Source organism: Hemiscyllium ocellatum, unplaced genomic scaffold, assembly GCF_020745735.1.
Source record: "Hemiscyllium ocellatum isolate sHemOce1 unplaced genomic scaffold, sHemOce1.pat.X.cur. scaffold_2578_pat_ctg1, whole genome shotgun sequence".
Classification (NCBI taxonomy): domain Eukaryota; kingdom Metazoa; phylum Chordata; class Chondrichthyes; order Orectolobiformes; family Hemiscylliidae; genus Hemiscyllium; species Hemiscyllium ocellatum.
This window is the reverse complement of record NW_026868136.1, coordinates 34,874-54,814: the sequence shown is the minus strand read 5'-3', so window position 1 is coordinate 54,814 and position 19,941 is coordinate 34,874. Positions and strand designations below refer to the sequence as shown.

At 53.2% G+C, this 19,941-nt stretch overlaps 17 non-coding genes across 17 annotated transcripts; all 17 read left to right on the top strand.

Moving 5' to 3' along the window:
• The first annotated feature begins 200 nt into the window (after window positions 1–200).
• Window positions 201–273, top strand: trnat-cgu (transfer RNA threonine (anticodon CGU)). Its single transcript has one exon. It is a non-coding gene; the product is annotated as a tRNA-Thr (tRNA).
• Window positions 274–2,094: 1,821 nt separating this feature from the next.
• Window positions 2,095–2,167, top strand: trnat-cgu (transfer RNA threonine (anticodon CGU)). Its single transcript has one exon. It is a non-coding gene; the product is annotated as a tRNA-Thr (tRNA).
• A 766-nt stretch (window positions 2,168–2,933) lies between these two features.
• On the top strand, window positions 2,934–3,006 carry trnat-ugu (transfer RNA threonine (anticodon UGU)). The gene has a single exon. It is a non-coding gene; the product is annotated as a tRNA-Thr (tRNA).
• A 983-nt stretch (window positions 3,007–3,989) lies between these two features.
• trnat-cgu (transfer RNA threonine (anticodon CGU)) lies at window positions 3,990–4,062 on the top strand. The gene has a single exon. It is a non-coding gene; the product is annotated as a tRNA-Thr (tRNA).
• A 766-nt stretch (window positions 4,063–4,828) lies between these two features.
• On the top strand, window positions 4,829–4,901 carry trnat-ugu (transfer RNA threonine (anticodon UGU)). Its single transcript has one exon. It is a non-coding gene; the product is annotated as a tRNA-Thr (tRNA).
• A 982-nt stretch (window positions 4,902–5,883) lies between these two features.
• On the top strand, window positions 5,884–5,956 carry trnat-cgu (transfer RNA threonine (anticodon CGU)). The gene has a single exon. It is a non-coding gene; the product is annotated as a tRNA-Thr (tRNA).
• A 766-nt stretch (window positions 5,957–6,722) lies between these two features.
• Window positions 6,723–6,795, top strand: trnat-ugu (transfer RNA threonine (anticodon UGU)). Its single transcript has one exon. It is a non-coding gene; the product is annotated as a tRNA-Thr (tRNA).
• Window positions 6,796–7,777: 982 nt separating this feature from the next.
• trnat-cgu (transfer RNA threonine (anticodon CGU)) lies at window positions 7,778–7,850 on the top strand. Its single transcript has one exon. It is a non-coding gene; the product is annotated as a tRNA-Thr (tRNA).
• Window positions 7,851–8,616: 766 nt separating this feature from the next.
• On the top strand, window positions 8,617–8,689 carry trnat-ugu (transfer RNA threonine (anticodon UGU)). The gene has a single exon. It is a non-coding gene; the product is annotated as a tRNA-Thr (tRNA).
• Window positions 8,690–9,671: 982 nt separating this feature from the next.
• On the top strand, window positions 9,672–9,744 carry trnat-cgu (transfer RNA threonine (anticodon CGU)). The gene has a single exon. It is a non-coding gene; the product is annotated as a tRNA-Thr (tRNA).
• Window positions 9,745–10,510: 766 nt separating this feature from the next.
• On the top strand, window positions 10,511–10,583 carry trnat-ugu (transfer RNA threonine (anticodon UGU)). Its single transcript has one exon. It is a non-coding gene; the product is annotated as a tRNA-Thr (tRNA).
• A 982-nt stretch (window positions 10,584–11,565) lies between these two features.
• On the top strand, window positions 11,566–11,638 carry trnat-cgu (transfer RNA threonine (anticodon CGU)). Its single transcript has one exon. It is a non-coding gene; the product is annotated as a tRNA-Thr (tRNA).
• A 1,800-nt stretch (window positions 11,639–13,438) lies between these two features.
• trnat-cgu (transfer RNA threonine (anticodon CGU)) lies at window positions 13,439–13,511 on the top strand. Its single transcript has one exon. It is a non-coding gene; the product is annotated as a tRNA-Thr (tRNA).
• A 1,796-nt stretch (window positions 13,512–15,307) lies between these two features.
• Window positions 15,308–15,380, top strand: trnat-cgu (transfer RNA threonine (anticodon CGU)). The gene has a single exon. It is a non-coding gene; the product is annotated as a tRNA-Thr (tRNA).
• Window positions 15,381–16,146: 766 nt separating this feature from the next.
• On the top strand, window positions 16,147–16,219 carry trnat-ugu (transfer RNA threonine (anticodon UGU)). The gene has a single exon. It is a non-coding gene; the product is annotated as a tRNA-Thr (tRNA).
• Window positions 16,220–17,229: 1,010 nt separating this feature from the next.
• On the top strand, window positions 17,230–17,302 carry trnat-ugu (transfer RNA threonine (anticodon UGU)). Its single transcript has one exon. It is a non-coding gene; the product is annotated as a tRNA-Thr (tRNA).
• Window positions 17,303–18,284: 982 nt separating this feature from the next.
• On the top strand, window positions 18,285–18,357 carry trnat-cgu (transfer RNA threonine (anticodon CGU)). The gene has a single exon. It is a non-coding gene; the product is annotated as a tRNA-Thr (tRNA).
• Window positions 18,358–19,941: the final 1,584 nt, after the last annotated feature.

Here is a 19,941-nt window from a genome sequence, read left to right as displayed (position 1 = left end):
TAATCCATCGAGCCCGCACAATCACCGTACACAATGGGACAATGAAGCATGGCCAATCCCGCAGAAGCTGCACATCTCTGTAACCGGAGCACCCGGAGCAAACCCACGCGCGCACGGGGAGAGAGAGTGTTCAAACTGTCCAGACGGTGACGCGAGGACTGTTACCCAATCAGCCAAAGGTTCGCGGCGGCCGCTCGCCCGGCTCCATAGCTCAGCGGTTAGAGCGCTGGTCTCGTAAACCAGAGGGCGTGAGTTCAAATCTCACTGGGGCCTCATCGCATTTATCCTCTTTGCCAGGCCAGCCCGCAGTCAGTTTCAATGTTTGGTATGCGACTGACGAGTACCATGTTCGAATCGCTCAACGCCTGTTTATGGTCCAAGCGGCTTCTGAGGAAGGGCGAGTTTTCACCCCCAAACACCAGAGGTACGCGACGCGCTCCCGAATAACCCTGTTGGACTGAGAGCTGCTACTTTTGTCAAGTTGAGCTTTCCTGCAACTTCTGCTTTTGTCACTTACAGCGTTCAGTTGAAATCCAAAAACTTCTTTGTTCTGCAGGCAAAGAACGGGGCCGTGTGTGTTCACCGATTTCAGTTTGAGATCGCTGACCGATGATGTCTCCCGGTGATTCTCAGATATCACAGGAGCACAGAATCCCTCCAGTTTGGAAACAGTTTGGACTTGTTGGGCTGAAGGGCCTGTTTCCACACTGTCACCAATCTCATATATTCTTATCTCGTCAACACCGACCTGCAGAGAGCAATCTACCCAGGCCCATTCCGCGCACTGCATCATTCTACATTGAATGCTGACTAATCCACCGAGCCCGCACAATCACCGTACACAATGGGACAATGAAGCGTGGCCAATCCCGCAGAAGCTACACTTCTTTGTAAACGGAGCAGCCGGAGCAAACCCACGGGGAGAATGTTCAAACCGTTCAGACGGTGACGCGAGGGTCGATTGGAACCTGTGTCCCAAGCGTTCTGACTCAGCCAGTGTTAACCAGTCAGCCAAGTTCCGCTGAGCGACCTGGCGCCTGGCTGCATAGCTCAGCGGTTAGAGCACTGGTCTTGTAAACCAGAGATCGTGAGTTCAAATCTCACTGGGGCCTCTCAGTCTTGTGGTATGACGCTGAGGAGCGCTGTGTTCTTCAAATTGCTCCTCGCCCGTTTGTCGTCCAACCGGCTTCTTGGAAGCACGAGCGTCCACCGGCGGGGCGGGTGGCGCTCCTGTTGGACTCATAGCTGCTGCTTTTGGGAATTGATGTCTGAAACGCCTCTCATTTCTCGTCTCCGACCAGGTGAGCAGGTTTTCCTGCAACTTCTTTCTTCTGCAGGCAAAGAACGGGGCTGTGTGTGTTCACCGATTAAAGTTTGAGATCGCTGAACCGATTAAAGTTTGAGATCGCTGACCTCAGTCACTCCAAGCGACCGAATGACCATTCCCAATCATGTCTCCCGGTGATTCTCAGCTATCACAGAAGCATAGAATCCCTCCAGTTTGGAAACAGGCCATTCCGCCCAACTAGCCGCTCAGTGGTTCGCACTGCTGCCTCACAGCACTAGGGACGCAGTCACGATTCCAGCTTTAGGGGACTGTCTGTGTCGTGTTTGCACATTCGCCCAGAGTCTGCGTGGGTTTGCTCCGGTTCGCTCCCACTGTCTAAAGACGTGCAAGTCGTGTGAATTGGCCATTCTAAATTGCCCCTAGTCGTAGGTACATTATTCAGAGAGAAACGGGTCTGGGTGGGTTGATGTGGACTTGTTGGGCTGAAGGGCCTGTTTCCACACTGTCGCCAATCTAATTTATTCTAATCTCGTCAACACCGACCTGCAGAGAGCAGTCTACCCAGACCCATTCCGCACACTGCATCGTTGTACATTGAATGCTGACTAATCCATCGGGCCCGCACAATCACCGTACACAATGGGACAATGAAGCATGGCCAATCCCGCAGAAGCTGCACATCTCTGTAACCGGAGCAGCCGGAGCAAACCCACGCGCGCACGGGGAGAGAGAGTGTTCAAACTGTCCAGACGGTGACGCGAGGGCTGTTACCCAATCAGCCAAAGGTTCGCGGCGGCCGCTCGCCCGGCTCCATAGCTCAGCGGTTAGAGCGCTGGTCTCGTAAACCAGAGGGCGTGAGTTCAAATCTCACTGGGGCCTCATCGCATTTATCCTCTTTGCCAGGCCAGCCCGCAGTCAGTTTCAATGTTTGGTATGCGACTGACGAGTACCATGTTCGAATCGCTCAACGCCTGTTTATGGTCCAAGCGGCTTCTGAGGAAGGGCGAGTTTTCACCCCCAAACACCAGAGGAACGCGACGCGCTCCCGAATAACCCTGTTGGACTGAGAGCTGCTACTTTTGTCAAGTTGAGCTTTCCTGCAACTTCTGCTTTTGTCACTTACAGCGTTCAGTTGAAATCCAAAAACTTCTTTGTTCTGCAGGCAAAGAACGGGGCCGTGTGTGTTCACCGATTTCAGTTTGAGATCGCTGACCGATGATGTCTCCCGGTGATTCTCAGATATCACAGGAGCACAGAATCCCTCCAGTTTGGAAACAGTTTGGACTTGTTGGGCTGAAGGGCCTGTTTCCACACTGTCACCAATCTCATATATTCTTATCTCGTCAACACCGACCTGCAGAGAGCAATCTACCCAGGCCCATTCCGCGCACTGCATCATTCTACATTGAATGCTGACTAATCCACCGAGCCCGCACAATCACCGTACACAATGGGACAATGAAGCGTGGCCAATCCCGCAGAAGCTACACTTCTTTGTAAACGGAGCAGCCGGAGCAAACCCACGGGGAGAATGTTCAAACCGTTCAGACGGTGACGCGAGGGTCGATTGGAACCTGTGTCCCAAGCGTTCTGACTCAGCCAGTGTTAACCAGTCAGCCAAGTTCCGCTGAGCGACCTGGCGCCTGGCTCCATAGCTCAGCGGTTAGAGCACTGGTCTTGTAAACCAGAGGTCGTGAGTTCAAATCTCACTGGGGCCTCTCAGTCTTGTGGTATGACGCTGAGGAGCGCTGTGTTCTTCAAATTGCTCCTCGCCCGTTTGTCGTCCAACCGGCTTCTTGGAAGCACGAGCGTCCACCGGCGGGGGCGGGTGGCGCTCCTGTTGGACTCATAGCTGCTGCTTTTGGGAATTGATGTCTGAAACGCCTCTCATTTCTCGTCTCCGACCAGGTGAGCAGGTTTTCCTGCAACTTCTTTCTTCTGCAGGCAAAGAACGGGGCTGTGTGTGTTCACCGATTAAAGTTTGAGATCGCTGAACCGATTAAAGTTTGAGATCGCTGACCTCAGTCACTCCAAGCGACCGAATGACCATTCCCAATCATGTCTCCCGGTGATTCTCAGCTATCACAGAAGCATAGAATCCCTCCAGTTTGGAAACAGGCCATTCCGCCCAACTAGCCGCTCAGTGGTTCGCACTGCTGCCTCACAGCACTAGGGACGCAGTCACGATTCCAGCTTTAGGGGACTGTCTGTGTCGTGTTTGCACATTCGCCCAGAGTCTGCGTGGGTTTGCGCCGGTTCGCTCCCACTGTCTAAAGACGTGCAAGTCGTGTGAATTGGCCATTCTAAATTGCCCCTAGTCGTAGGTACATTATTCAGAGAGAAACGGGTCTGGGTGGGTTGATGTGGACTTGTTGGGCTGAAGGGCCTGTTTCCACACTGTCGCCAATCTAATTTATTCTAATCTCGTCAACACCGACCTGCAGAGAGCAGTCTACCCAGACCCATTCCGCACACTGCATCGTTGTACATTGAATGCTGACTAATCCATCGAGCCCGCACAATCACCGTACACAATGGGACAATGAAGCATGGCCAATCCCGCAGAAGCTGCACATCTCTGTAACCGGAGCAGCCGGAGCAAACCCACGCGCGCACGGGGAGAGAGAGTGTTCAAACTGTCCAGACGGTGACGCGAGGGCTGTTACCCAATCAGCCAAAGGTTCGCGGCGGCCGCTCGCCCGGCTCCATAGCTCAGCGGTTAGAGCGCTGGTCTCGTAAACCAGAGGGCGTGAGTTCAAATCTCACTGGGGCCTCATCGCATTTATCCTCTTTGCCAGGCCAGCCCGCAGTCAGTTTCAATGTTTGGTATGCGACTGACGAGTACCATGTTCGAATCGCTCAACGCCTGTTTATGGTCCAAGCGGCTTCTGAGGAAGGGCGAGTTTTCACCCCCAAACACCAGAGGTACGCGACGCGCTCCCGAATAACCCTGTTGGACTGAGAGCTGCTACTTTTGTCAAGTTGAGCTTTCCTGCAACTTCTGCTTTTGTCACTTACAGCGTTCAGTTGAAATCCAAAAACTTCTTTGTTCTGCAGGCAAAGAACGGGGCCGTGTGTGTTCACCGATTTCAGTTTGAGATCGCTGACCGATGATGTCTCCCGGTGATTCTCAGATATCACAGGAGCACAGAATCCCTCCAGTTTGGAAACAGTTTGGACTTGTTGGGCTGAAGGGCCTGTTTCCACACTGTCACCAATCTCATATATTCTTATCTCGTCAACACCGACCTGCAGAGAGCAATCTACCCAGGCCCATTCCGCGCACTGCATCATTCTACATTGAATGCTGACTAATCCACCGAGCCCGCACAATCACCGTACACAATGGGACAATGAAGCGTGGCCAATCCCGCAGAAGCTACACTTCTTTGTAAACGGAGCAGCCGGAGCAAACCCACGGGGAGAATGTTCAAACCGTTCAGACGGTGACGCGAGGGTCGATTGGAACCTGTGTCCCAAGCGTTCTGACTCAGCCAGTGTTAACCAGTCAGCCAAGTTCCGCTGAGCGACCTGGCGCCTGGCTCCATAGCTCAGCGGTTAGAGCACTGGTCTTGTAAACCAGAGATCGTGAGTTCAAATCTCACTGGGGCCTCTCAGTCTTGTGGTATGACGCTGAGGAGCGCTGTGTTCTTCAAATTGCTCCTCGCCCGTTTGTCGTCCAACCGGCTTCTTGGAAGCACGAGCGTCCACCGGCGGGGCGGGTGGCGCTCCTGTTGGACTCATAGCTGCTGCTTTTGGGAATTGATGTCTGAAACGCCTCTCATTTCTCGTCTCCGACCAGGTGAGCAGGTTTTCCTGCAACTTCTTTCTTCTGCAGGCAAAGAACGGGGCTGTGTGTGTTCACCGATTAAAGTTTGAGATCGCTGAACCGATTAAAGTTTGAGATCGCTGACCTCAGTCACTCCAAGCGACCGAATGACCATTCCCAATCATGTCTCCCGGTGATTCTCAGCTATCACAGAAGCATAGAATCCCTCCAGTTTGGAAACAGGCCATTCCGCCCAACTAGCCGCTCAGTGGTTCGCACTGCTGCCTCACAGCACTAGGGACGCAGTCACGATTCCAGCTTTAGGGGACTGTCTGTGTCGTGTTTGCACATTCGCCCAGAGTCTGCGTGGGTTTGCGCCGGTTCGCTCCCACTGTCTAAAGACGTGCAAGTCGTGTGAATTGGCCATTCTAAATTGCCCCTAGTCGTAGGTACATTATTCAGAGAGAAACGGGTCTGGGTGGGTTGATGTGGACTTGTTGGGCTGAAGGGCCTGTTTCCACACTGTCGCCAATCTAATTTATTCTAATCTCGTCAACACCGACCTGCAGAGAGCAGTCTACCCAGACCCATTCCGCACACTGCATCGTTGTACATTGAATGCTGACTAATCCATCGAGCCCGCACAATCACCGTACACAATGGGACAATGAAGCATGGCCAATCCCGCAGAAGCTGCACATCTCTGTAACCGGAGCAGCCGGAGCAAACCCACGCGCGCACGGGGAGAGAGAGTGTTCAAACTGTCCAGACGGTGACGCGAGGGCTGTTACCCAATCAGCCAAAGGTTCGCGGCGGCCGCTCGCCCGGCTCCATAGCTCAGCGGTTAGAGCGCTGGTCTCGTAAACCAGAGGGCGTGAGTTCAAATCTCACTGGGGCCTCATCGCATTTATCCTCTTTGCCAGGCCAGCCCGCAGTCAGTTTCAATGTTTGGTATGCGACTGACGAGTACCATGTTCGAATCGCTCAACGCCTGTTTATGGTCCAAGCGGCTTCTGAGGAAGGGCGAGTTTTCACCCCCAAACACCAGAGGTACGCGACGCGCTCCCGAATAACCCTGTTGGACTGAGAGCTGCTACTTTTGTCAAGTTGAGCTTTCCTGCAACTTCTGCTTTTGTCACTTACAGCGTTCAGTTGAAATCCAAAAACTTCTTTGTTCTGCAGGCAAAGAACGGGGCCGTGTGTGTTCACCGATTTCAGTTTGAGATCGCTGACCGATGATGTCTCCCGGTGATTCTCAGATATCACAGGAGCACAGAATCCCTCCAGTTTGGAAACAGTTTGGACTTGTTGGGCTGAAGGGCCTGTTTCCACACTGTCACCAATCTCATATATTCTTATCTCGTCAACACCGACCTGCAGAGAGCAATCTACCCAGGCCCATTCCGCGCACTGCATCATTCTACATTGAATGCTGACTAATCCACCGAGCCCGCACAATCACCGTACACAATGGGACAATGAAGCGTGGCCAATCCCGCAGAAGCTACACTTCTTTGTAAACGGAGCAGCCGGAGCAAACCCACGGGGAGAATGTTCAAACCGTTCAGACGGTGACGCGAGGGTCGATTGGAACCTGTGTCCCAAGCGTTCTGACTCAGCCAGTGTTAACCAGTCAGCCAAGTTCCGCTGAGCGACCTGGCGCCTGGCTCCATAGCTCAGCGGTTAGAGCACTGGTCTTGTAAACCAGAGGTCGTGAGTTCAAATCTCACTGGGGCCTCTCAGTCTTGTGGTATGACGCTGAGGAGCGCTGTGTTCTTCAAATTGCTCCTCGCCCGTTTGTCGTCCAACCGGCTTCTTGGAAGCACGAGCGTCCACCGGCGGGGCGGGTGGCGCTCCTGTTGGACTCATAGCTGCTGCTTTTGGGAATTGATGTCTGAAACGCCTCTCATTTCTCGTCTCCGACCAGGTGAGCAGGTTTTCCTGCAACTTCTTTCTTCTGCAGGCAAAGAACGGGGCTGTGTGTGTTCACCGATTAAAGTTTGAGATCGCTGAACCGATTAAAGTTTGAGATCGCTGACCTCAGTCACTCCAAGCGACCGAATGACCATTCCCAATCATGTCTCCCGGTGATTCTCAGCTATCACAGAAGCATAGAATCCCTCCAGTTTGGAAACAGGCCATTCCGCCCAACTAGCCGCTCAGTGGTTCGCACTGCTGCCTCACAGCACTAGGGACGCAGTCACGATTCCAGCTTTAGGGGACTGTCTGTGTCGTGTTTGCACATTCGCCCAGAGTCTGCGTGGGTTTGCGCCGGTTCGCTCCCACTGTCTAAAGACGTGCAAGTCGTGTGAATTGGCCATTCTAAATTGCCCCTAGTCGTAGGTACATTATTCAGAGAGAAACGGGTCTGGGTGGGTTGATGTGGACTTGTTGGGCTGAAGGGCCTGTTTCCACACTGTCGCCAATCTAATTTATTCTAATCTCGTCAACACCGACCTGCAGAGAGCAGTCTACCCAGACCCATTCCGCACACTGCATCGTTGTACATTGAATGCTGACTAATCCATCGAGCCCGCACAATCACCGTACACAATGGGACAATGAAGCATGGCCAATCCCGCAGAAGCTGCACATCTCTGTAACCGGAGCACCCGGAGCAAACCCACGCGCGCACGGGGAGAGAGAGTGTTCAAACTGTCCAGACGGTGACGCGAGGGCTGTTACCCAATCAGCCAAAGGTTCGCGGCGGCCGCTCGCCCGGCTCCATAGCTCAGCGGTTAGAGCGCTGGTCTCGTAAACCAGAGGGCGTGAGTTCAAATCTCACTGGGGCCTCATCGCATTTATCCTCTTTGCCAGGCCAGCCCGCAGTCAGTTTCAATGTTTGGTATGCGACTGACGAGTACCATGTTCGAATCGCTCAACGCCTGTTTATGGTCCAAGCGGCTTCTGAGGAAGGGCGAGTTTTCACCCCCAAACACCAGAGGTACGCGACGCGCTCCCGAATAACCCTGTTGGACTGAGAGCTGCTACTTTTGTCAAGTTGAGCTTTCCTGCAACTTCTGCTTTTGTCACTTACAGCGTTCAGTTGAAATCCAAAAACTTCTTTGTTCTGCAGGCAAAGAACGGGGCCGTGTGTGTTCACCGATTTCAGTTTGAGATCGCTGACCGATGATGTCTCCCGGTGATTCTCAGATATCACAGGAGCACAGAATCCCTCCAGTTTGGAAACAGTTTGGACTTGTTGGGCTGAAGGGCCTGTTTCCACACTGTCACCAATCTCATATATTCTTATCTCGTCAACACCGACCTGCAGAGAGCAATCTACCCAGGCCCATTCCGCGCACTGCATCATTCTACATTGAATGCTGACTAATCCACCGAGCCCGCACAATCACCGTACACAATGGGACAATGAAGCGTGGCCAATCCCGCAGAAGCTACACTTCTTTGTAAACGGAGCAGCCGGAGCAAACCCACGGGGAGAATGTTCAAACCGTTCAGACGGTGACGCGAGGGTCGATTGGAACCTGTGTCCCAAGCGTTCTGACTCAGCCAGTGTTAACCAGTCAGCCAAGTTCCGCTGAGCGACCTGGCGCCTGGCTCCATAGCTCAGCGGTTAGAGCACTGGTCTTGTAAACCAGAGGTCGTGAGTTCAAATCTCACTGGGGCCTCTCAGTCTTGTGGTATGACGCTGAGGAGCGCTGTGTTCTTCAAATTGCTCCTCGCCCGTTTGTCGTCCAACCGGCTTCTTGGAAGCACGAGCGTCCACCGGCGGGGCGGGTGGCGCTCCTGTTGGACTCATAGCTGCTGCTTTTGGGAATTGATGTCTGAAACGCCTCTCATTTCTCGTCTCCGACCAGGTGAGCAGGTTTTCCTGCAACTTCTTTCTTCTGCAGGCAAAGAACGGGGCTGTGTGTGTTCACCGATTAAAGTTTGAGATCGCTGAACCGATTAAAGTTTGAGATCGCTGACCTCAGTCACTCCAAGCGACCGAATGACCATTCCCAATCATGTCTCCCGGTGATTCTCAGCTATCACAGAAGCATAGAATCCCTCCAGTTTGGAAACAGGCCATTCCGCCCAACTAGCCGCTCAGTGGTTCGCACTGCTGCCTCACAGCACTAGGGACGCAGTCACGATTCCAGCTTTAGGGGACTGTCTGTGTCGTGTTTGCACATTCGCCCAGAGTCTGCGTGGGTTTGCGCCGGTTCGCTCCCACTGTCTAAAGACGTGCAAGTCGTGTGAATTGGCCATTCTAAATTGCCCCTAGTCGTAGGTACATTATTCAGAGAGAAACGGGTCTGGGTGGGTTGATGTGGACTTGTTGGGCTGAAGGGCCTGTTTCCACACTGTCGCCAATCTAATTTATTCTAATCTCGTCAACACCGACCTGCAGAGAGCAGTCTACCCAGACCCATTCCGCACACTGCATCGTTGTACATTGAATGCTGACTAATCCATCGAGCCCGCACAATCACCGTACACAATGGGACAATGAAGCATGGCCAATCCCGCAGAAGCTGCACATCTCTGTAACCGGAGCAGCCGGAGCAAACCCACGCGCGCACGGGGAGAGAGAGTGTTCAAACTGTCCAGACGGTGACGCGAGGGCTGTTACCCAATCAGCCAAAGGTTCGCGGCGGCCGCTCGCCCGGCTCCATAGCTCAGCGGTTAGAGCGCTGGTCTCGTAAACCAGAGGGCGTGAGTTCAAATCTCACTGGGGCCTCATCGCATTTATCCTCTTTGCCAGGCCAGCCCGCAGTCAGTTTCAATGTTTGGTATGCGACTGACGAGTACCATGTTCGAATCGCTCAACGCCTGTTTATGGTCCAAGCGGCTTCTGAGGAAGGGCGAGTTTTCACCCCCAAACACCAGAGGTACGCGACGCGCTCCCGAATAACCCTGTTGGACTGAGAGCTGCTACTTTTGTCAAGTTGAGCTTTCCTGCAACTTCTGCTTTTGTCACTTACAGCGTTCAGTTGAAATCCAAAAACTTCTTTGTTCTGCAGGCAAAGAACGGGGCCGTGTGTGTTCACCGATTTCAGTTTGAGATCGCTGACCGATGATGTCTCCCGGTGATTCTCAGATATCACAGGAGCACAGAATCCCTCCAGTTTGGAAACAGTTTGGACTTGTTGGGCTGAAGGGCCTGTTTCCACACTGTCACCAATCTCATATATTCTTATCTCGTCAACACCGACCTGCAGAGAGCAATCTACCCAGGCCCATTCCGCGCACTGCATCATTCTACATTGAATGCTGACTAATCCACCGAGCCCGCACAATCACCGTACACAATGGGACAATGAAGCGTGGCCAATCCCGCAGAAGCTACACTTCTTTGTAAACGGAGCAGCCGGAGCAAACCCACGGGGAGAATGTTCAAACCGTTCAGACGGTGACGCGAGGGTCGATTGGAACCTGTGTCCCAAGCGTTCTGACTCAGCCAGTGTTAACCAGTCAGCCAAGTTCCGCTGAGCGACCTGGCGCCTGGCTCCATAGCTCAGCGGTTAGAGCACTGGTCTTGTAAACCAGAGATCGTGAGTTCAAATCTCACTGGGGCCTCTCAGTCTTGTGGTATGACGCTGAGGAGCGCTGTGTTCTTCAAATTGCTCCTCGCCCGTTTGTCGTCCAACCGGCTTCTTGGAAGCACGAGCGTCCACCGGCGGGGCGGGTGGCGCTCCTGTTGGACTCATAGCTGCTGCTTTTGGGAATTGATGTCTGAAACGCCTCTCATTTCTCGTCTCCGACCAGGTGAGCAGGTTTTCCTGCAACTTCTTTCTTCTGCAGGCAAAGAACGGGGCTGTGTGTGTTCACCGATTAAAGTTTGAGATCGCTGAACCGATTAAAGTTTGAGATCGCTGACCTCAGTCACTCCAAGCGACCGAATGACCATTCCCAATCATGTCTCCCGGTGATTCCCAGCTATCACAGAAGCATAGAATCCCTCCAGTTTGGAAACAGGCCATTCCGCCCAACTAGCCGCTCAGTGGTTCGCACTGCTGCCTCACAGCACTAGGGACGCAGTCACGATTCCAGCTTTAGGGGACTGTCTGTGTCGTGTTTGCACATTCGCCCAGAGTCTGCGTGGGTTTGCTCCGGTTCGCTCCCACTGTCTAAAGACGTGCAAGTCGTGTGAATTGGCCATTCTAAATTGCCCCTAGTCGTAGGTACATTATTCAGAGAGAAACGGGTCTGGGTGGGTTGATGTGGACTTGTTGGGCTGAAGGGCCTGTTTCCACACTGTCGCCAATCTAATTTATTCTAATCTCGTCAACACCGACCTGCAGAGAGCAGTCTACCCAGACCCATTCCGCACACTGCATCGTTGTACATTGAATGCTGACTAATCCATCGAGCCCGCACAATCACCGTACACAATGGGACAATGAAGCATGGCCAATCCCGCAGAAGCTGCACATCTCTGTAACCGGAGCAGCCGGAGCAAACCCACGCGCGCACGGGGAGAGAGAGTGTTCAAACTGTCCAGACGGTGACGCGAGGACTGTTACCCAATCAGCCAAAGGTTCGCGGCGGCCGCTCGCCCGGCTCCATAGCTCAGCGGTTAGAGCGCTGGTCTCGTAAACCAGAGGGCGTGAGTTCAAATCTCACTGGGGCCTCATCGCATTTATCCTCTTTGCCAGGCCAGCCCGCAGTCAGTTTCAATGTTTGGTATGCGACTGACGAGTACCATGTTCGAATCGCTCAACGCCTGTTTATGGTCCAAGCGGCTTCTGAGGAAGGGCGAGTTTTCACCCCCAAACACCAGAGGTACGCGACGCGCTCCCGAATAACCCTGTTGGACTGAGAGCTGCTACTTTTGTCAAGTTGAGCTTTCCTGCAACTTCTGCTTTTGTCACTTACAGCGTTCAGTTGAAATCCAAAAACTTCTTTGTTCTGCAGGCAAAGAACGGGGCCGTGTGTGTTCACCGATTTCAGTTTGAGATCGCTGACCGATGATGTCTCCCGGTGATTCTCAGATATCACAGGAGCACAGAATCCCTCCAGTTTGGAAACAGTTTGGACTTGTTGGGCTGAAGGGCCTGTTTCCACACTGTCACCAATCTCATATATTCTTATCTCGTCAACACCGACCTGCAGAGAGCAATCTACCCAGGCCCATTCCGCGCACTGCATCATTCTACATTGAATGCTGACTAATCCACCGAGCCCGCACAATCACCGTACACAATGGGACAATGAAGCGTGGCCAATCCCGCAGAAGCTACACTTCTTTGTAAACGGAGCAGCCGGAGCAAACCCACGGGGAGAATGTTCAAACCGTTCAGACGGTGACGCGAGGGTCGATTGGAACCTGTGTCCCAAGCGTTCTGACTCAGCCAGTGTTAACCAGTCAGCCAAGTTCCGCTGAGCGACCTGGCGCCTGGCTGCATAGCTCAGCGGTTAGAGCACTGGTCTTGTAAACCAGAGGTCGTGAGTTCAAATCTCACTGGGGCCTCTCAGTCTTGTGGTATGACGCTGAGGAGCGCTGTGTTCTTCAAATTGCTCCTCGCCCGTTTGTCGTCCAACCGGCTTCTTGGAAGCACGAGCGTCCACCGGCGGGGCGGGTGGCGCTCCTGTTGGACTCATAGCTGCTGCTTTTGGGAATTGATGTCTGAAACGCCTCTCATTTCTCGTCTCCGACCAGGTGAGCAGGTTTTCCTGCAACTTCTTTCTTCTGCAGGCAAAGAACGGGGCTGTGTGTGTGTGTTCACCGATTAAAGTTTGAGATCGCTGACCTCAGTCACTCCAAGCGACCGAATGACCATTCCCAATCATGTCTCCCGGTGATTCTCAGCTATCACAGAAGCATAGAATCCCTCCAGTTTGGAAACAGGCCATTCCGCCCAACTAGCCGCTCAGTGGTTCGCACTGCTGCCTCACAGCACTAGGGACGCAGTCACGATTCCAGCTTTAGGGGACTGTCTGTGTCGTGTTTGCACATTCGCCCAGAGTCTGCGTGGGTTTGCTCCGGTTCGCTCCCACTGTCTAAAGACGTGCAAGTCGTGTGAATTGGCCATTCTAAATTGCCCCTAGTCGTAGGTACATTATTCAGAGAGAAACGGGTCTGGGTGGGTTGATGTGGACTTGTTGGGCTGAAGGGCCTGTTTCCACACTGTCGCCAATCTAATTTATTCTAATCTCGTCAACACCGACCTGCAGAGAGCAGTCTACCCAGACCCATTCCGCACACTGCATCGTTGTACATTGAATGCTGACTAATCCATCGAGCCCGCACAATCACCGTACACAATGGGACAATGAAGCATGGCCAATCCCGCAGAAGCTGCACATCTCTGTAACCGGAGCAGCCGGAGCAAACCCACGCGCGCACGGGGAGAGAGAGTGTTCAAACTGTCCAGACGGTGACGCGAGGGCTGTTACCCAATCAGCCAAAGGTTCGCGGCGGCCGCTCGCCCGGCTCCATAGCTCAGCGGTTAGAGCGCTGGTCTCGTAAACCAGAGGGCGTGAGTTCAAATCTCACTGGGGCCTCATCGCATTTATCCTCTTTGCCAGGCCAGCCCGCAGTCAGTTTCAATGTTTGGTATGCGACTGACGAGTACCATGTTCGAATCGCTCAACGCCTGTTTATGGTCCAAGCGGCTTCTGAGGAAGGGCGAGTTTTCACCCCCAAACACCAGAGGTACGCGACGCGCTCCCGAATAACCCTGTTGGACTGAGAGCTGCTACTTTTGTCAAGTTGAGCTTTCCTGCAACTTCTGCTTTTGTCACTTACAGCGTTCAGTTGAAATCCAAAAACTTCTTTGTTCTGCAGGCAAAGAACGGGGCCGTGTGTGTTCACCGATTTCAGTTTGAGATCGCTGACCGATGATGTCTCCCGGTGATTCTCAGATATCACAGGAGCACAGAATCCCTCCAGTTTGGAAACAGTTTGGACTTGTTGGGCTGAAGGGCCTGTTTCCACACTGTCACCAATCTCATATATTCTTATCTCGTCAACACCGACCTGCAGAGAGCAATCTACCCAGGCCCATTCCGCGCACTGCATCATTCTACATTGAATGCTGACTAATCCACCGAGCCCGCACAATCACCGTACACAATGGGACAATGAAGCGTGGCCAATCCCGCAGAAGCTACACTTCTTTGTAAACGGAGCAGCCGGAGCAAACCCACGGGGAGAATGTTCAAACCGTTCAGACGGTGACGCGAGGGTCGATTGGAACCTGTGTCCCAAGCGTTCTGACTCAGCCAGTGTTAACCAGTCAGCCAAGTTCCGCTGAGCGACCTGGCGCCTGGCTGCATAGCTCAGCGGTTAGAGCACTGGTCTTGTAAACCAGAGGTCGTGAGTTCAAATCTCACTGGGGCCTCTCAGTCTTGTGGTATGACGCTGAGGAGCGCTGTGTTCTTCAAATTGCTCCTCGCCCGTTTGTCGTCCAACCGGCTTCTTGGAAGCACGAGCGTCCACCGGCGGGGCGGGTGGCGCTCCTGTTGGACTCATAGCTGCTGCTTTTGGGAATTGATGTCTGAAACGCCTCTCATTTCTCGTCTCCGACCAGGTGAGCAGGTTTTCCTGCAACTTCTTTCTTCTGCAGGCAAAGAACGGGGCTGTGTGTGTTCACCGATTAAAGTTTGAGATCGCTGACCTCAGTCACTCCAAGCGACCGAATGACCATTCCCAATCATGTCTCCCGGTGATTCTCAGCTATCACAGAAGCATAGAATCCCTCCAGTTTGGAAACAGGCCATTCCGCCCAACTAGCCGCTCAGTGGTTCGCACTGCTGCCTCACAGCACTAGGGACGCAGTCACGATTCCAGCTTTAGGGGACTGTCTGTGTCGTGTTTGCACATTCGCCCAGAGTCTGCGTGGGTTTGCTCCGGTTCGCTCCCACTGTCTAAAGACGTGCAAGTCGTGTGAATTGGCCATTCTAAATTGCCCCTAGTCGTAGGTACATTATTCAGAGAGAAACGGGTCTGGGTGGGTTGATGTGGACTTGTTGGGCTGAAGGGCCTGTTTCCACACTGTCGCCAATCTAATTTATTCTAATCTCGTCAACACCGACCTGCAGAGAGCAGTCTACCCAGACCCATTCCGCACACTGCATCGTTGTACATTGAATGCTGACTAATCCATCGAGCCCGCACAATCACCGTACACAATGGGACAATGAAGCATGGCCAATCCCGCAGAAGCTGCACATCTCTGTAACCGGAGCAGCCGGAGCAAACCCACGCGCGCACGGGGAGAGAGAGTGTTCAAACTGTCCAGACGGTGACGCGAGGGCTGTTACCCAATCAGCCAAAGGTTCGCGGCGGCCGCTCGCCCGGCTCCATAGCTCAGCGGTTAGAGCGCTGGTCTCGTAAACCAGAGGGCGTGAGTTCAAATCTCACTGGGGCCTCATCGCATTTATCCTCTTTGCCAGGCCAGCCCGCAGTCAGTTTCAATGTTTGGTATGCGACTGACGAGTACCATGTTCGAATCGCTCAACGCCTGTTTATGGTCCAAGCGGCTTCTGAGGAAGGGCGAGTTTTCACCCCCAAACACCAGAGGTACGCGACGCGCTCCCGAATAACCCTGTTGGACTGAGAGCTGCTACTTTTGTCAAGTTGAGCTTTCCTGCAACTTCTGCTTTTGTCACTTACAGCGTTCAGTTGAAATCCAAAAACTTCTTTGTTCTGCAGGCAAAGAACGGGGCCGTGTGTGTTCACCGATTTCAGTTTGAGATCGCTGACCGATGATGTCTCCCGGTGATTCTCAGATATCACAGGAGCACAGAATCCCTCCAGTTTGGAAACAGTTTGGACTTGTTGGGCTGAAGGGCCTGTTTCCACACTGTCACCAATCTCATATATTCTTATCTCGTCAACACCGACCTGCAGAGAGCAATCTACCCAGGCCCATTCCGCGCACTGCATCATTCTACATTGAATGCTGACTAATCCACCGAGCCCGCACAATCACCGTACACAATGGGACAATGAAGCGTGGCCAATCCCGCAGAAGCTACACTTCTTTGTAAACGGAGCAGCCGGAGCAAACCCACGGGGAGAATGTTCAAACCGTTCAGACGGTGACGCGAGGGTCGATTGGAACCTGTGTCCCAAGCGTTCTGACTCAGCCAGTGTTAACCAGTCAGCCAAGTTCCGCTGAGCAACCTGGCGCCTGGCTCCATAGCTCAGCGGTTAGAGCACTGGTCTTGTAAACCAGAGGTCGTGAGTTCAAATCTCACTGGGGCCTCTCAGTCTTGTGGTATGACGCTGAGGAGCGCTGTGTTCTTCAAATTGCTCCTCGCCCGTTTGTCGTCCAACCGGCTTCTTGGAAGCACGAGCGTCCACCGGCGGGGCGGGTGGCGCTCCTGTTGGACTCATAGCTGCTGCTTTTGGGAATTGATGTCTGAAACGCCTCTCATTTCTCGTCTCCGACCAGGTGAGCAGGTTTTCCTGCAACTTCTTTCTTCTGCAGGCAAAGAACGGGGCTGTGTGTGTTCACCGATTAAAGTTTGAGATCGCTGAACCGATTAAAGTTTGAGATCGCTGACCTCAGTCACTCCAAGCGACCGAATGACCATTCCCAATCATGTCTCCCGGTGATTCTCAGCTATCACAGAAGCATAGAATCCCTCCAGTTTGGAAACAGGCCATTCCGCCCAACTAGCCGCTCAGTGGTTCGCACTGCTGCCTCACAGCACTAGGGACGCAGTCACGATTCCAGCTTTAGGGGACTGTCTGTGTCGTGTTTGCACATTCGCCCAGAGTCTGCGTGGGTTTGCTCCGGTTCGCTCCCACTGTCTAAAGACGTGCAAGTCGTGTGAATTGGCCATTCTAAATTGCCCCTAGTCGTAGGTACATTATTCAGAGAGAAACGGGTCTGGGTGGGTTGATGTGGACTTGTTGGGCTGAAGGGCCTGTTTCCACACTGTCGCCAATCTAATTTATTCTAATCTCGTCAACACCGACCTGCAGAGAGCAGTCTACCCAGACCCATTCCGCGCACTGCATCATTCTACATTGAATGCTGACTAATCCACCGAGCCCGCACAATCACCGTACACAATGGGACAATGAAGCGTGGCCAATCCCGCAGAAGCTACACTTCTTTGTAAACGGAGCAGCCGGAGCAAACCCACGGGGAGAATGTTCAAACCGTTCAGACGGTGACGCGAGGGTCGATTGGAACCTGTGTCCCAAGCGTTCTGACTCAGCCAGTGTTAACCAGTCAGCCAAGTTCCGCTGAGCAACCTGGCGCCTGGCTCCATAGCTCAGCGGTTAGAGCACTGGTCTTGTAAACCAGAGGTCGTGAGTTCAAATCTCACTGGGGCCTCTCAGTCTTGTGGTATGACGCTGAGGAGCGCTGTGTTCTTCAAATTGCTCCTCGCCCGTTTGTCGTCCAACCGGCTTCTTGGAAGCACGAGCGTCCACCGGCGGGGCGGGTGGCGCTCCTGTTGGACTCATAGCTGCTGCTTTTGGGAATTGATGTCTGAAACGCCTCTCATTTCTCGTCTCCGACCAGGTGAGCAGGTTTTCCTGCAACTTCTTTCTTCTGCAGGCAAAGAACGGGGCTGTGTGTGTTCACCGATTAAAGTTTGAGATCGCTGAACCGATTAAAGTTTGAGATCGCTGACCTCAGTCACTCCAAGCGACCGAATGACCATTCCCAATCATGTCTCCCGGTGATTCTCAGCTATCACAGAAGCATAGAATCCCTCCAGTTTGGAAACAGGCCATTCCGCCCAACTAGCCGCTCAGTGGTTCGCACTGCTGCCTCACAGCACTAGGGACGCAGTCACGATTCCAGCTTTAGGGGACTGTCTGTGTCGTGTTTGCACATTCGCCCAGAGTCTGCGTGGGTTTGCTCCGGTTCGCTCCCACTGTCTAAAGACGTGCAAGTCGTGTGAATTGGCCATTCTAAATTGCCCCTAGTCGTAGGTACATTATTCAGAGAGAAACGGGTCTGGGTGGGTTGATGTGGACTTGTTGGGCTGAAGGGCCTGTTTCCACACTGTCGCCAATCTAATTTATTCTAATCTCGTCAACACCGACCTGCAGAGAGCAGTCTACCCAGACCCATTCCGCACACTGCATCGTTGTACATTGAATGCTGACTAATCCATCGAGCCCGCACAATCACCGTACACAATGGGACAATGAAGCATGGCCAATCCCGCAGAAGCTGCACATCTCTGTAACCGGAGCAGCCGGAGCAAACCCACGCGCGCACGGGGAGAGAGAGTGTTCAAACTGTCCAGACGGTGACGCGAGGGCTGTTACCCAATCAGCCAAAGGTTCGCGGCGGCCGCTCGCCCGGCTCCATAGCTCAGCGGTTAGAGCGCTGGTCTCGTAAACCAGAGGGCGTGAGTTCAAATCTCACTGGGGCCTCATCGCATTTATCCTCTTTGCCAGGCCAGCCCGCAGTCAGTTTCAATGTTTGGTATGCGACTGACGAGTACCATGTTCGAATCGCTCAACGCCTGTTTATGGTCCAAGCGGCTTCTGAGGAAGGGCGAGTTTTCACCCCCAAACACCAGAGGTACGCGACGCGCTCCCGAATAACCCTGTTGGACTGAGAGCTGCTACTTTTGTCAAGTTGAGCTTTCCTGCAACTTCTGCTTTTGTCACTTACAGCGTTCAGTTGAAATCCAAAAACTTCTTTGTTCTGCAGGCAAAGAACGGGGCCGTGTGTGTTCACCGATTTCAGTTTGAGATCGCTGACCGATGATGTCTCCCGGTGATTCTCAGATATCACAGGAGCACAGAATCCCTCCAGTTTGGAAACAGTTTGGACTTGTTGGGCTGAAGGGCCTGTTTCCACACTGTCACCAATCTCATATATTCTTATCTCGTCAACACCGACCTGCAGAGAGCAATCTACCCAGGCCCATTCCGCGCACTGCATCATTCTACATTGAATGCTGACTAATCCACCGAGCCCGCACAATCACCGTACACAATGGGACAATGAAGCGTGGCCAATCCCGCAGAAGCTACACTTCTTTGTAAACGGAGCAGCCGGAGCAAACCCACGGGGAGAATGTTCAAACCGTTCAGACGGTGACGCGAGGGTCGATTGGAACCTGTGTCCCAAGCGTTCTGACTCAGCCAGTGTTAACCAGTCAGCCAAGTTCCGCTGAGCGACCTGGCGCCTGGCTGCATAGCTCAGCGGTTAGAGCACTGGTCTTGTAAACCAGAGGTCGTGAGTTCAAATCTCACTGGGGCCTCTCAGTCTTGTGGTATGACGCTGAGGAGCGCTGTGTTCTTCAAATTGCTCCTCGCCCGTTTGTCGTCCAACCGGCTTCTTGGAAGCACGAGCGTCCACCGGCGGGGCGGGTGGCGCTCCTGTTGGACTCATAGCTGCTGCTTTTGGGAATTGATGTCTGAAACGCCTCTCATTTCTCGTCTCCGACCAGGTGAGCAGGTTTTCCTGCAACTTCTTTCTTCTGCAGGCAAAGAACGGGGCTGTGTGTGTTCACCGATTAAAGTTTGAGATCGCTGACCTCAGTCACTCCAAGCGACCGAATGACCATTCCCAATCATGTCTCCCGGTGATTCTCAGCTATCACAGAAGCATAGAATCCCTCCAGTTTGGAAACAGGCCATTCCGCCCAACTAGCCGCTCAGTGGTTCGCACTGCTGCCTCACAGCACTAGGGACGCAGTCACGATTCCAGCTTTAGGGGACTGTCTGTGTCGTGTTTGCACATTCGCCCAGAGTCTGCGTGGGTTTGCTCCGGTTCGCTCCCACTGTCTAAAGACGTGCAAGTCGTGTGAATTGGCCATTCTAAATTGCCCCTAGTCGTAGGTACATTATTCAGAGAGAAACGGGTCTGGGTGGGTTGATGTGGACTTGTTGGGCTGAAGGGCCTGTTTCCACACTGTCGCCAATCTAATTTATTCTAATCTCGTCAACACCGACCTGCAGAGAGCAGTCTACCCAGACCCATTCCGCACACTGCATCGTTGTACA